Here is a 14,208-nt window from a genome sequence, read left to right on the forward strand (position 1 = left end):
TTGGTCAGGGGAAGGGGAGGGTGTACTCTCTACCCTAATTATTTTATTTTATTTTTTTAAAGTATGGTCAGATATCAGGAGATGTTTGTGTTTTCTGACATATCGTGGGGCTCTGGGACATACATTTCAGGTACTGACAATTGTTCCTTGAGACAAAATTCAGTTTCTACAACAGTTAATCACTGATTGGTATTTAAAACACTTCCCTGGATATCAAGGAGGAGCTTGATAATCTTCAAAAATATTTGTTTCAGATATTTAGAGATTTCAGCATTGATAAACGATAAGCAGAAAGAAATGTCACCTGAATGTCTACTGAAACTATTTGTAGATCCAATTGGCATAACTCACAAAGGTTATCAGAGCATTATCATATTTTTCTAGTGGAACGAGAAGAACAGATACCTGCATAAGTGGCCAAACCCACTCAGACTAGACATTACGGATAAAATGATCACCTGACCTATCTGTATGGAACACTCAGTAAGTATAATTGCTAAAGTTCAAATCAAGCACTACCGTAATTTATTTGCTTTTATAAAACAGACTAAATTGGCTAAAATGAATACTGATAAGGGTATGAAATGCCCTTGGTATAGATCACAGTTGGCAGATCGGGTGTACATGTATACGACATGTCCTGCATTGCGATGAGGTGTTCCACAAGATTCCATTAGCTACACGACTACAGTTGAGCTTCAATCCCATACAAATTAGGATTGGGATTAATAGTGAAGCTGGAAATAAATGTGCTTAAATATTGCTCAGCATTCTGGAAATTTTATGCACCCAGAGATTACCTTGTGGGGTTCAGGAGATACCAGAAATGCATGATTTCGTAAAACAAATAAACTTAGACAGTCTTATGAAACGATTGAAATGCCTAAAATGTCGTGAACAGGTAGACAAACTGTGTAGGATCAGTTCATTAAAATGGATTAATCAGTTCCAAGACAAGTGGAAATCTCGAACGAAAAGGAACAATAGCTACAACGTACTGGTGACTGTTCTTTTTTTGATGTAATTCTTGCTCTCTGTATTTCCTTTTGCTTTGTCTATTATTATTATTATGCCTAAAATTAAAAAGGGAAACGATAATTTAGAGAATTCAACACTGACTGCTGACATTTAATGATTTGCAAGTCATGAGTATGAGTCCTGGTAACTCACCCTTTGTCTTCCAGCATTCTGAGATCCGTAAATTCAGAATCCTTACATTTGGTAGCACCAATGGCTGTTACTTTTCATGTTTAAAAACGAAAACTGCAAAATGTCATGAGAAACACTATGTTAAAAAATGAATCAAAATTTTATATAGACATATAAAATGGTATTCCTACTTCAGAAATGATACCTCTTTGGTACAGGTGCTCTCCCTTAACGCCTACACACTTCATAAGATGAGCACCTTGATTACCAACCTGCTATGGCATGGACACAAGGTCAAAATTCAATTAGAAAAATAGCGAAAAATGAATTTAAAGTAGCCTTCAGGGTCATGAAAATGACACTTTATATGTGGTTACTGGACATTGACCATAACATTATTGTTAGACTTTTCATCCTTGGTGTTGTCTCCCTTAACTTTTTGCCTCTGTTTCCCAGGTTATTGATGTGTGCTGGACTCTGTTTTTGCTGTTTTTGTTACTCTGGGTACTTTACCACTGCTATCCAGTGCTAAAGTGCAAGTGCTCCTATTCAGAATGTGTATGTAATTGGTTCATCCATGATTGGCTTATTTGATTTACTGGTAAGTCCCTAGTACAGTGCACTAGAGGTGCCCAGGGCTGTAAATTAAATGCTACTAGTGGGCCTGCAGCACTGGTTGTGCCAACCACATTAGTAGCTCTGTAAACATGGCTCAGACCTGCAACTGCAGTGTCTGTGTGTGCAGTTTTTAACTGCCAATTCGACTTGGCAAGTGTACCCACTTGCCAGGCCTAAACCTTCCCTCTTATTACATGTAAGACACTCCTAAATTAGGCCCTAGGTAGCCCCATGGGCAGGGTGCAGTGTATGTTTAAGGTAGGATATATACTAATGTGTTTTATATGTCCTAACAGTGAAATCCTGCTGAATTTGGTTTTCACTGTTGCAAGGCCTATCCCTCTCATAGGTTAACATGGGGGCTGCCATTAATTATGATTAAAGTGTAGATTCCCTTTGGGAGCGGATAGACATGTGGAATTTGGGGTCTCTGAGCTCACAATTTAAAAATACATCTTTTAGTAAAGTTGATTTTAAGACTGTGTGTTTGAAAATGTCACTTTTAGAAAGTGAGCCTTTTCCTGCTTAAACCATTCTGTGACTCTGCCTGTTTGGGGACTCCCTGTTTGAGTCAGTTTGACAGTTGGGCTGTTTGCACCTCTTTCTAGACAGTGACACAAAGGGAGCTGGGGTGAAGCCTGCATATCCTGATGAGCCATCTGTGCGAGGAGGGAGGGGCAGGGTGGTCACTCACACCTGAAAGGGCTGTGCCTGCCCTCACACAATGCAGTCTCCAACCCCATGGTGTGTGTCTGGGGCCTGGCCTGGGCAAGGCAGGATTTCACAAACAAGAGAGACTTTTCTTTGAAGTAAGCCTACTTCAAAGGGCAAATGTGTATAAGAAGGGCACCCAAAACCACAGACTTTAGATCACTTCTGGAAACCAAGAGGAACCTCTGCCTGGAGAAGAGCTGAAGAGCTGAGGAGGAAGAGCTGCCCTACCTGTGACTGTGCTTTGCGGAGCTATCCTGCAGTTGCTGCTTCTGCCTGTGCAAGAGGACAAAGACTGGACTTTGTGTGCCTTCCTGCTCGTGAAGATCTCTCCAAGGGCTTGAACCTGAATTTGCCTCCTGTTTTTGAAGTCTCAAGGACAGCAAAGACTTAGCTCTGCCAGCACCTGGAGCCTCTGCTAAGACTCCTGCCCTGCCAAGTGATGCCCTATCCAGTTCCTGGGGCCTTGAAAGGAGAAGCTGGCAGGCCAAGTTTGAGAAATCCAACACAGATCGCCGTGCATGGAAAGTTTTGAGGCAACCTCCAAAAAAACAACACGCCGCCGGCTTTGCGGCTGAAATTGACGGGTGTCTGCAGCATGGCTGGGAGATCGATGCACGCTGCTGGAGAAACGACGCGCATCATCGTTGACGGAGCCTGTTGAGATTGCAACCCACAATGTGCATTTTTTGGATCACCATGCGGCAGGATTTCCGACGCAAGCATCGCTGGGCATGTAAAAATGACGCAAAGCCTGCTCGGACCTGAGAGTGCTTGTCCGGATCGAAGCATCGCTCCCCTGCAGAGAGAAGACACGATGCACGCCGACCCGACTGAAGGAGAAATGACGCACGGTCTCACTTGTGAGTGATATCGACGCATCGCAGACTTCCTTTGACGCACACTTGCCCGTGCAGGGTTATTTTTTACGCGACCCAGGTACATTTTCATGCTAACAGCATTAGCATTGTGTTTAAAAGAACATGAAGACTCTTTTTGCTTTTTAATTGATAACGTGACTTGTGTATGTTGGATTTTTGTTGTTTTGGTCTTGTTATGTTTAGATACATATTTTCTATTCTTCTAAACCTGTGTTGTGTCATTTTGTAGTGTTTTGCTTGGATAGGGGGTAGCCTGACTGCCAACCAAAGACCCCATTTCTAACAATGATGGAACTCCTGTCCTTCTCTACCTTCATTCTCCTACTATCCTGAGAGTGGGCAAAGGCACTGATACATTTTTTTCCATCTTGTGCCTAAGTCTAGACCCCTAGAATCTTAGGGCCTAATTCATAATTTTTAGTGCAAAACTGCAACACAGTTTTGCACAAAAAAGTTTAGCACCGGTTTGTACCATTTCTGAGCACCAGCTGGGCACCATATTTATAGAATGGTGCAAACCGGTGCAAAGGGTAGGCTAGCATTAAAAAAATGACATTCGCCGGGTGGGGCTGGCAGTATGGAAGAAGGGGGTTTTGCACCAAAAAATGACGTTAGGCAGGTTAGATTAAAGAAAAATGACTCTAACCAGCCTAGTGTCATTTTCTGATGCAAAACCATCCATACCACATGACTACTGTTTTAGAAAATACAGGAGTCATGCCCACCGCTCCAGTGGCGAGCATAGGGGACCAGGGTCCCCTAGTAATGACCATTACACCCAGTGCCATGTAAGAGGGCCCATTTCAGGGCCCGAAGGGCACTTTAAGAAAAATAAAAAATACTTACCTGTACTTACCTATACTTACCTGGGATGGGGATCCCCCGTCCTCCGCTGTCCCTCTGGTGTGGGTGGGGGTGTCCCTGAGGCTGGGGGGGCACCTCTGGGCTCATTCCATGGTTTTCCACCATGGAAATAGGCCACAGGTCCCCTAACGCCTGCCCTGACCCAGACGTTAACTAATGGTGCAAAGCAAGCTTTGCACCATTATTTGACCCGTCCTCACCCCGTGCGTGATTTTAGCATGGGGGATAAATATGGCAATAAAGCCATAGAGTCATTTTTTGCACGGGAACGCCTACTTTGCATCTCATTGACACAAAGTAGGTTTCAACGTCCAAAAAATGACTTTAACTCCATAAAATTGGCGTTAGACGGGTCTAGTGCCAAAGTATAAATGGTTAGTTTTGCACCAAATTTTTGTACAAGTTCAATGCCAACAAAGCAACTAGAGACAGGAAATATGGTGGACTGTAATCCACAAACCTCCTATTATGAAATGCACAGGAGGTTTGTGGGTTGTGGGTGTGTTCTGGTCAAAAATCGCTCCTGTGAGACTTCCAGGATTATTTGTTTCTTAGTGAGGTATGAACCTCTTTCACAATGGAGAGATACAGAAAAATCCACACTATGGACAATGTGCATTGATGTAACTAAGAAAATAAACAAACTAATAGCAATGAAAGCAATTAGTGAGCAAAATATTGAAAAGAAGCTGTCTTACCGCCAAAAGTGGATGTTTGTGTTTCTTGAAGTGGCCTCCAACTCACGAACCTTAGCTGAGTAACAGGCCTGTTGTTCTGTACATCAGAAAGGCCATTCTCTGGCTCTGAGTTATGTCAATACTAAGCAAGCTGATAAGGCCAAGCTGGCTCCAAGAAGCATGTGACCTTCACTGTTGATGTTTACAGACTCAGCTCACAAGAAACAAGAGCCTGATTTAGGGTTTGTCAGCTGAAGTAAGGGCAGACATAGTGGTAGAAGGCTTTACATCTTCCACCCTGTCTTCACTCTGCCAGCCAAATATAAAGATGTCTGCTGACCCTGTGGACATCTCTGTACAATAACAGAACTGTTATTGTGGTGGTTCATGTCAATGTAGGAAAAGTTTGATGGATGGCTCATCAAACAACTATTTGTATTTTTCAAAACACAAGCTCCCAAAGTGAGAGTTTGTTTTAAAAAAAAAAAAAAAAATGAATGACCTCACACCACAGTAGTTTTCTCATGGGTGTTTTCTCCCATCGTGTGAAGGTTCTTTTAAAATTGTAGTTTACTGTATCTTACTGCCAGGATATATCTGGCAGTGATGAACCTGGCATTGACAAACATTAAAAAAAGCAGTCCAATCACCCACTCTGATTGGGGTGAACAGTCAGTTGGATTACCTCTGACCACCCTTACTGCCTTGAGCCTTTGGAGGACGGTTTATGCTGACGGAGTAAATTTTACTCTGTTGGCAGAAATCTCATGGTCTGCCCACCTCTATCAAGAGTTTGGTGGAGAGTGTACTCAGTCGTCACTATAATGGAGTACCCTCTCCACCAAACTCTAAATCAGCCCCCAAGTCTCTTACTGAGTTGATGTTTCCTATCTGTCAAATATCTGTCTGCACCAAGCTTAGTTATACTTTTTTGATCATTTTGAAAAGGATGTGTGTAAGAAAATGGGTGTACTATATGGTAAGGTTGGGGCCTTATTGTGCAGTACACTCACATTTATCTCCTTGGGCCCAGTCAGAGTTATTTACTTAACCTTCAGCTCAACCCTTTGTGAGCTATGCACAGAGCAGCAAGGCTTATCAAAGGAACAATGTGTAAAGCATTTAACAGCACCAAACAACAAAATTGGAAAGTCACCAACCAATCAAGAAAGACACAAAACAACAATTGCATATGTTTCTGAATTTTTAGAGTCCTTGATGACTAAAATCCACAACAGAGTTCCAGGGATAAGAATTTTTAAAGCATTTAAAAATGTTAACATTAAGCACAAACACGCATTGGGAAGTAAAAATTTGCAAACTTTTGGAAACTTTGTAAAGAGTTCAGCGACTCTGACCCGGGTGGGTGAGCAAATCTGACAGGATAGGCATCTAGGAGTTTCAAGGGAAACCTTTGAACAGTTGCCTGGCCACCAGAGTGTCTTTTACGGTGAGTTTCAAACTTTACAGGACAAAGGCCATTGACCTCGGTGGAGCAGTCTTGATGCTGAGGGATGCTGGCTTAGAGATGTTCAATGGATGCTGCAGGTGCTGTGTGGTCCACGGGGAAGAAGTCCAGTTGAGTCTTTGGTCCACAAGTCAGGGGGTGACTTTGGCAATGGATCTCGGGGTCTCACGAAGTCCTCTAAGCATGGGCCAAAGGGCTGCTGATGCAGAACTTTAGTTCTTACAACACAGCGGTTCTGGTGCAAACCTTTGGCGGGGACTAGTGTCCCTTGAGGTGGATAAATTTGGTCACAACCAACACCCACTGGTTCAGCAGACTCGGAGCAACTTCTGGCTATTTCCAAATTGTCAGTGAAAGCGCCTGTAACCTGTAGTGACAAACAGCTGTGGTGGCTATCAGGAATGCCGTTTGGGCTCTTCCAGCTTTAATGTCCTCAGTGTTATTCTGGGAGGCCAGCCAGATGACCCTTGGAGTCTCTGCTTTGGATTGTGGCCTAGAATCAACTTTTCTCTGAGCCAGGCACACAGAACAGGGTCCAAACTCTGCTAGCCAAAATTGGAGCAGGTGCAGTCACTCTGATGTTGTAGCCTTTTCTTTTGCACTTCCAACAGGTGCAGAGTGGTCTTCTTCTCATCCTTAGTCTAAATCCAGTGAGTTCTAAAGTCTTGGATGCCAGGGGTGCCCAATTATATCCCAGCAAAGTGACCAGAGGTGACAATGCAGTCACTAGCAATGGGCTAGTAGGTCTCCTCCTAACTGGTGACACATTTCCAGTGATGTGTGGCCTCTGGCTATCCCAGAGTGCATTTTGCATGCCACAACGAACATGACTCATGTCATCCTCAAGTATGAGGACCTTGGTAGCCCACTCCTGGGAGTATGGCTCTCATGGGCAGCATGCCCACAGAAAACTGGTTCTGAAACCGGTTTTCCCTTCCTTGATCCTGGGTCTACCTTTTCTAGGGGAAACAAATGACTTCCTGCGTTTGAGTGTTGTCACAGCGGGCTTTCAAAGATGGCATCACCCTTAGAGGCTTGACTTTCGGACTAACTCCCTTTGCAGCCCATCCTGTGGGTGAAGGCCACACCTCCAGTACAGCAACAGCCTTTGTCCTCAGACTAGGAGTCATTCACATGTCTCCTCAGGTGGGCAGAAACCTTTCTCAGTCCCTGTGACTCTGTAAAGTCACTGGACTACTTGGGTCAAAGTGTGGCAACCTTCACAAAAGTGGTCTGCAATAAATTGGAAATAAACATTGACTTCACCATTGAGACACATTTGATGTCCCCTTTAATTTGATATCTTACATGACATAGCTAGGTAGCCTCTGTCAAAAGTTAAACGCATTGGAGTGCCAACCGTTAACTCTGCTATTACCTTATAAGGCTACTTAACTGTCCTCAACAAACACCAACACTTTAGGGCTTTGCTGATTAGACATATCAAAAATATGGAACAATCTTAACAATATAACAGCTCCTTGCTATAGGGCTCCCTGGGCCTACCTTAGAGGAGACCTGTATATATTGTTAAGGGACTTTGACATAAGTGGTAATGGCAAAGTCGGGTGTGTTTTGCATGCACAGCCTCTTCAGTCTGCAATGGCAGCTGAAAGTCGTGTTTTCACTTTGTCAAACACAGAGTGGCAAAACTAGTGCTGCAGTTCTTGTGTGGACAGCCAGCCTTACATGCCCTTGGTACCCGGGTACCATATGCTAGGAACTTACAGGTAAGTCAGCACATGTCAGTTGGGGATAGCCAATTAAATATATAATTTGTAAGGGGAAAGAATACTGTCACTGAAGTCTGGACAGCCGGCCTCAGTGCACTATGAAAGTAAAAAAACAGCAGCCAGTAGTCCAAAATGGTTTAAAAATTGAGATTAAAACCTGCAAAAAGCCTGTTTTTTTTACAACGTGCCTCACAATAAATGATGTCAAATTACAAGGATTAACATTTTAATCTTATTGCATCTTCACTTAATTCTTTACCATGTTCTAAATCATATAAATACATACATATAAACAATTGATGCAAAATTTTATACAACAGATGTTACATGTTGTACCTGTGCAAACAATACCACATGCAGCACTTGTTCACAAATGATAAATGTACCTTTAAATAAATGAATAAATAAAATGCCACACAAAGAAAATTACTTTAACACTTTAATGATGTTTGGTGCCCTCTGGCTCCATTACTAGGAATGCCATGCCTGCGGCGATAGTGGATACAGACCAGCTGTCCAATTTTTTTTGTACGGCAGCAATCATTTTGGTGCTGCTTGAGCATGATTGAATTGTCATCATATAATATTTATCTTGTGACAATTCCACAGGCCCGATTCACAAACGTAAACTTGGACTTTTGGTCTACGTTGAGGCCAAAAGTCAAAATTTACAACTTTTTGGTATTCACAAAGATAACTTATGAGTAGTATCTTCACGTTCACTCTCAGGGCTAAATCTCTGCACTGGGGATGGAGATCCACCCCGACTGAGGAGATTCCAATCCGGGTGCCTGGAGTACAATCTGGGTGCGAAGATTACAGTCCGGGTGTGAAGTGGAATGTCAGCACTCTGGTGGAAATTCTGCCCTGAGTGTGGAGATTCCGCCCTGAGAGCAGACATAAAGGCATTATTCGTAACTTACCTTTGTGAATACCGAAAAGTCATAAACTTAGATTTTTGGTCTAAGCTTAGACCAAACTCTAAGGTGCTCATTCCGACTTCGGCAGTAACTGAACAGCCAAGCCTGTGGCGGTCTTTTGACCGCTGCCAGGGTGGCATGCAGACCGCCAAATAACGAGTGTGGCGGTTTGGCCTGTGCCAAACTCCCGTTCCCTGTTGCTACCGCTAGGGCGATTGGTCCTGCCGGGCCAGAGACGAGCATCTCTGACCCAGCGGGCCACCCAATACTGCTGGCGGTATTCTGAGTCCCCGTTCCGCAATGGATTCCGTGGCAGTAGCACTGCTGTGAAATCCCTGGCGGAAAGGCTACCAGCAACAGGAATTTGCATTCCAGTTGCCGGTAGATGACTCCCCCCCACTCCCAGTAGTGACCCCCACAATACCCCCAGGAGAGACCACCAGCCCCCACCCGCCAGTAGAGACCCCCCACTCCAGACCCCCATACTGAACCCCGCCCCCCAAAAACACACACCCACACCCTGACACACACTCACAACTCCCTTACACTCATGCGCACACATGCATCACCACAATTACACACAGACACACACACACACACACACACACACACACACACAAACACTCCCCTCCCACCCCCATTCATTACACAAATACACACACTCACACACACCCATTCACACACCCCACCCCCTCCCCTTGCGGAGGACACTTGCCTCGTCCGACGAGGTTCTCCTCTCTGAGAGGACGGGTCCCGGCTCTCTCACCGCCAGCTCCGCACCGCCAACAGGACACCGCGAGGCCATATGACAGGTCTTATTATGGCTGGCGGAGTCCCTTTGGCGGGGCGGGGCTGGTGGTGAGACTGCCTCTGTACCGCCGACCGCCAGCACGACTACTGGAGGATTTCTGCCCAAATTGAAGCAGAAGTCCTTCAGTACTCGGAATATGGCAGTCGGAGGACCGCCAGCACTGGATGTCCTCTGGCGTCCGCGACTTCAGCGGTCTCACCAGAAGACTGCCGAAGTCAGAATGAGCACCTAAGTATACCTTTGAGAATCGGGTCCCCAGTGTGCGGGTGGTAGACATCCCTAGGGAAAAACCCTGCTAACATGATGCACTTTCAATATAGTGTCTTTAGAAATGTCATAGCAGATCTACCTGTGAAAAGTTAACCATAACAAGTGCAAATTTCAACCGCATGATTTGCAGTTTACATGATCTGGCCTATGACTTTTAAACTCTACATTCACTTTTGTAAGAGGGTGATATCAAATCATGTGTGCACAACAGGGGTAGGGCTTTGTTTCAGGGGCCTGAGTCCTTCAGGGGGGGCCCATTTAGCCCAATATCAGTAAGATATGGGAGATTCAGATGCTTCTCATCACATTCTGGGAGGGGGCACCAACATTTTGTGTTACGTCACTACATCAAATTTATCAAAAATTATTGAATGAAGCTAGCGATTGCCAGTGGATTTGCAAATATCAGATCAGGAGCTACTTCTACAAAGATGGGCATGATTCTCAAAAGGAAGCGGAACACTCAGTGTAGGACCTCTACAATGGATATTCCTTGTCTGATAAGGAATAAAGTAATCTGATATGGTACCCAAGTGGGGACCTGATCATGGCATAGCAGTATGATTTGTTTCAAGCTGATGCATTAATTAGTATGTCAATAAATGCCAAAAATAATCTTTATGCTGTGCACCTGCCAAAAAAATCAACTAGCACATTATTAAAAAAATATCCCTGTTCAAAACAATGCTCTTGGAGTAAACAGCCTATAGCAACAGTTACTCACATACTTGTTACCTGTCATTGGGTGGCAAGGAACAGTCAAAATATTTGTGCTTCTCTTGCCAGGTGCTGAGTTTTTGTGCATGTATTGCAAGGTGCAGAGTAGTGTTTTCCTAATTTTTTTAATCACAGTGATGAATTATAAAGTTACACCAAACAGGAACATTTATCTTCTGTCTGAAAGCCGTATCCAAATCCATATTATATTGGGTGATGGAGTTTAGGTTTTAACCATTTGTATTGAACAAACAGAAGATAGGCAGAACCTCCGAAAGGCAATCCCACATTCATCGCCACCCAATTCTCCCATACTGTTACGAAGAAATATTCATATTAGCAACCTCCCAATGTGTCTGCGCTATTGAGCCATGAAGCCATTCTATTCTCTTTCTCTTGCATACTAGAAGTAAGCAAGCACCTCAGGTGTCATGACTCAAATCCAGTAGAATGTTTTGAGGTATGTTCAAAGTTCTTGAATATGCCAGGACATTTGAATCCATTGCACAGAATCTCAGTGGAGAATTCCAAGTTCTTGAACTGTGAGTCAGTACCAGACACATTGTGGGTAATATATTTGGTAGTGTGTTGGAAAATGGCCTTTCTGCAGGGTCACCGCCAAACTTTCTGCCTTCCTCCTTCTCTTTTTCTGACCTAATTTTTGCTGGCTTTAGGACTCTGTGCACTTTACCACTGCTAATCAGTGCTAAAGTGCATATGCTCTCTCCTGTGGTGACATTGGCTGACACCCAATTGGCTTATTTAATTTACTTGTAAGTACCTAGTCAAGTGCACTACATGTGCCCAGGGCCTGTAAATTAAATGCTACTAGTGGGCTGCAGCACTGGTTGTGCCACCCACTTAAGTAGCCCCCTAACCATGTCTCAGGCCTGCCACTGCAGTGCCTGTGTGTGCAGTATCACTGCCATTTCAACTTGGCATGTAAAAGTAATTGCCAAGCCTTAAACACCCCTTTTTCTACATATAAGTCACCCCTCAGGTAGAGCCTAGGTAGTCCATAGGGCATGGTGCTATGTAGGTAAAAGGCATGGCATGAACATGTGTGTTCTGTATGTCCTGGTAGGGTAAAACCTCTAAATTCGTTTTACACTGCTATGAGGCCTGCTCCCTTCATAGTATAGCATTAGGGCTACCCTCATATACTGTTTGAGTGGTAGATCCTGATCTGAAAGTAGTAGCCAGGTCGTATTTAGTATGGCCAGAATGGTGATACAAAATCCTGCTTAATGGTGAAGTTTGATTTTATATTACTGTTTTACAAATGCTACTTTTAGAAGTGCACAGTGAGCATTTCTCTACACTTAAAACCTTCTGTGCCTTCCCATCCACGTCTGGTTAGGTTTAGTTGACAGCTCCCTTGTGCATTCACTCAGACAACTGAAAACACAGGATGTTCAGTCGCACTTGCACACATCTGCATATTGAATGGGTCTTCCTGGGCTGAAGGGGGGGTGGAGGGCCTGACACTTACATGTCAAAGGACAGTAGCCTGCCCTCACATAAAGGACTGCCACCCCCCCTACTGGGACCCTGTCAGACAGGATGGAACTGAAAGGGGACCTTGTGCACTGCTAAGCCACTATTTGAAGCCTCCCCCACTTCAAAGCACATTTGGGTATTTAAGCTGGGTCTCTGACCCTACCAACTCAGACACTTCTGAACACGACACTTCTGAGGTAGACACCTCTACTTCATCAGACACTTCTTGGCGAAAAGAACCTGAACCAGAACCTGCAACCTGCCAAGAAGAACTGCCTGGCTGCCCAAAGGACTCACCTGGACTGCTTTTCTGAGAGGGACTGCTGCCTTGCTGTTGCCATGCTGCCTTGATGCTTTCTGGCTGTGCTGAGGAGTGCTCTCGAAGGGCTTGGATAGAGATTGCCTCCTGTTCCCTGAAGTCTCAGGATCAAAAAGACTTCATTCCTACAAAAGAACTCCCTGTGCGACGAAAATCGACACACAGCCTGCAAGAAACAAAGCACAGCCTGCATCGTGGTGAGAAAATCATTGCACGCCGCACCGGAACGACGCAGCCCAACTTCGGAAGGAGAAGATCGATGCAGCACCCGGAAGTTTGACGCATGGCCCACTGGATCGAACCAAAGCCGAGCCGGAACGGCACAACCTAACTTCCTGAGAAGAATCGACACAGCACCTGCCGTGCGGTAGAAATTTCCACGCAACACCCACTGGATCGACGTAGCCCCGATGACTTTGTCTTGCAAGCGCCAGATTTCAACACATCGTCCCTGGGGTGTCCGAAAACCCCGCAACCCAAAGAGGATTCCAGTCTATGTGCCGGAAATCGACACAAAGCCTGCCCTGCATGAAAACTCAACGACACACTGTCTGTGTGCACCAGAAAAATCAACGCACTCCTTCCTGTTTTCCATGCATCTCCTCCTCTGCGGTCCCTTGCAGAGAATTTGAACACAAACCAGGTACCTTGAGCTTGCAAGAGACATTTGTTGCTTATTAAAGACTAAAGACACTTTGGCCCGTATTTATACTTTTTTTGCGCCGCATTTGCATCGTTTTTTGACGCAAAAACGGCGCAAACTTGCAAAATACCATTGTATTTTGTAGGTTTGCGCCGTTTTGCGTCAAAAAGCGGCGCAAATGCGGCGCTAAAAAAAGTATAAATACGGGCCTTTATATCATTCTTACAGTGATATTTCAACATATACTTATTGCATCTTAATCGTTTTGACCTGCATCTTATCAGATAAATATTATATATATTCTAAACACTGTGTGGAGTATTTTTGTGGTGTTCTACTGTGTTATTGCATGATTTATTGCACAAATACTTTACACATTGCCTTCTAAGTTAAGCCTGACTGCTCAGTGCCAAGCTTCCAGAGGATGGGCACAGGATAATTTGGATTGTGTGTGACTTACCCTGACAAGAGTGAGGGTCCTTGCTTGGACAGGGGGTAACCTGACTGCCAACCAAAGACCCCATTTCTAACATAGTGTATGATCAATCATGCACCAGTTACACTTGCTACCTTTCTATTAAGCAGCTTGGTAGCATGTCATAAAGTTGTGACTCCTCAGTCTCCCACTTTAAACATGTCAAACTACCTGTACCAAGGCCACTCTGAACTCCCTACTGCCTAACATAGATTTAAAATATTTATGGTTCAACATGACTTTGAGAATATGTATGGACAATGCCTGAAACTAAGACAGTATACAGGGTAGAATAGCCATCTTAACAGTACCTAAGCTACCTAGCTAAAATATATCCATCTCATGCCATCTAATAAGGTGTGGTCTGATCTTCACATTGAGGGTAGAATAATGTGCACGAAAGAGGCCTTCTATTTGGAGGAGTCATGTAAATACTCACTGATCCTATTAAA

Source organism: Pleurodeles waltl, chromosome 3_1, assembly GCF_031143425.1.
Source record: "Pleurodeles waltl isolate 20211129_DDA chromosome 3_1, aPleWal1.hap1.20221129, whole genome shotgun sequence".
NCBI lineage: Eukaryota > Metazoa > Chordata > Amphibia > Caudata > Salamandridae > Pleurodeles > Pleurodeles waltl.